Consider the following 2,575-nt stretch of genomic DNA (forward strand, 5'->3'; position numbering starts at 1 on the left):
TCTGTCAAATAAATAAAATCTTTTAAAAAAAATAATAAATATCATCACTACCTTAATCATCAACACTTAGTAAGTGCTTACTCTGCATAGAACACTCTATAAAGAAGTTTACTTATATTATCTCATTTATATAAAGGCTAAAACTTGATCTGGCTCAAAGAACTAGTGAGAAGTATATGTAAGATTTGAACTAGTCAGAATCTGTGTTCTAAAACCATTACTATAGGTACCTTCAGGACTGGGAATAAGATACTTAAAAGTCAAGAGGTACAGGAAACTTTAGGGGTAATGAATATGTTCATTACCTTGATTGTGGTTGAACTTGATAGGACTGATCTTGATTGTGGTTAAGCTTGATAAGATTTTTCATATTGGTACTGAAGGAGAGAATAGGTAACAATGATATTTCTTAAGAAGTTCTGTACCTTGCAGGGCCTGCATAAATATATCAAATCTGAGGAAATAACAACAATTGGCCAGGATGTAGAGAAAAAAGAACATCCATGCCCTGCTGGTGAGAATGTGAATTGGTACAGCCATTGTGGAAAACAGTATGGAGATTCTTCCAAAAATTAAAAATAGAACTACCATATAATCTGGTAATTCCCCTATTAGGGATTTCCCCAAAGGGGGGGGGGAACTACTAAATCAGAAAATACACATACACCACTATGTTTATTGCAACAATACTTAAAAAAGCCAAAATATACTCTTTGTGCTCAGGTAATGCGATAAAAATACTGCTTCGGTGGGCGACCTGGTACAGGTTCAGGAGGGCGTTCGTTACAGTGATGCCGAAGCATGGGAAAAAGGGAGCTGTGGCAGAAGACAGGGAAGAACCCAAGATTGAACCAGAAGCCAAGAAGAGTAAGGTGGGAACAAAGAAAAACAAAAAAGAGGCAGGAGAGGGGCCAGTCCTGTATGAGGACCACCCAGATCAGAAAACCTCGCCCAATGGTAAATCGGCCACCCTCAAGATCTGCTCCTGGAATGTGGATGGGCTTTGGGCCTGGATTAAGAAGAAAGGTTTAGATTGGGTAAAGGAAGAAGCCCCAGATATCCTCTGCCTCCAAGAGACCAAATGTTCAGAGAAAAAACTACCAGCTGAACTTCAAGAGTTACCTGGACTATCCCATCAGTACTGGTCAGCTCCTTCAGACAAGGAAGGGTACAGTGGTGTGGGCCTGCTCTCCCGCCAGTGCCCCCTCAAAGTCTCCTATGGCATTGGTGAGGAGGAACATGATCAGGAAGGCTGAGTGATCATGGCTGAATTTGACACGTTTGTGCTAGTAACAGCCTATGTACCTAATGCAGGCCGAGGTCTGGTACACTTGGAGTACCGGCATCGCTGGGATGAAGCCTTTCCCAAGTTCCTGAAGGGTTTGGCTTCCCGCAAGCCCCTTGTGCTATGTGGGGACCTTAATGTAGCTCATGAAGAAATCGACCTTCGCAACCCCAGGGGAAACAAAAAGAATGCTGGCTTCACTCCACAAGAGCGTCAAGGCTTTGGGGAATTACTACAGGCCGTGCCACTGGCTGACAGTTTCCGGCACCTCTACCCCAACACAGCTTATGCCTATACCTTTTGGACCTACATGATGAATGCTCGATCCAAAAATGTCGGTTGGCACCTTGATTACTTTTTGTTGTCTCACTCTCTGTTACCTGCACTGTGTGACAGCAAGATCAGTTCCAACGCCCTGGGCAGTGACCACTGTCCTATCACCCTATACTTATACACTGTGACACCACCCAAATTACTTTAAACCTGGGAAATAAGCCTTGGCCCCAAGCTAGCTTTAAAACTTAATCTCCCTAAACTTCTTTAAAAATGCTCTCTAGAGATATCTGCACTGTATTTCCCTTCTAAAAATACGAATCCTTTAACCAGGCTCCTACTGATGCTTTTCTTTAAACCCAAAATTTTTTTCTTTTTTTTTTTTACAACTAGACAAAAGCGACTGATGACTTTGAATTGTCCACATGAAAATAAAGAGACATAGTTCTCCCCCCCAAAAAAAGCCAAAATATAGAAGCGACCCAAGTCTCCATCAACAAAAAGATAAAATTTTATCTAGCATTGCTGCCGAGTGAGATAAAAAAGATGTGGTGTAGGGGTGTGTGTGTGTGTGTGTGTGTGTGTGTGTGTGTGTGTGTGTGTGTGTAATGGAATATTACTCAGTAATCAAAAGGATGAGAGCTTGACATTTATGATAACATGAATGGACCTAGAGAGTATTATGCTAAGTGAAATAAGTCAGGCAGAGAAAGACAAATACCATATGATTTCACTTATATGTGGAATCTAAAAAACAGAACAAATGGTTAAACAAACAAAAAGCAGAAGCAGACCCATAAATACAGAGAACAAACTGGTGGTTGCCAGAGGGGAGGGAGGTGGGAGATGGGCAAAATGGATGAAGGGGAGTGGGAGATACAGGTTTCCAAGTGATGGAATGAGTAACGTATAGGAACAAAAGCCTCAGGATAGAGAATAGAGTCAACGGCACTGGAATACAATGTTTGGGGACAGAGGCCAGCTACGCTTGCGGTGAGCATAGCATAATGCGTAGAC

General features: G+C 42.0%; 1 pseudogene; it reads left to right on the forward strand.

The window, feature by feature from the left end:
• Positions 1-788: 788 nt before the first annotated feature.
• LOC113916056 lies at positions 789-1,766 on the forward strand (annotated as a pseudogene).
• Positions 1,767-2,575: the final 809 nt, after the last annotated feature.

Source organism: Zalophus californianus, chromosome 1, assembly GCF_009762305.2.
Source record: "Zalophus californianus isolate mZalCal1 chromosome 1, mZalCal1.pri.v2, whole genome shotgun sequence".
Taxonomy (NCBI): Eukaryota; Metazoa; Chordata; class Mammalia; order Carnivora; family Otariidae; genus Zalophus; species Zalophus californianus.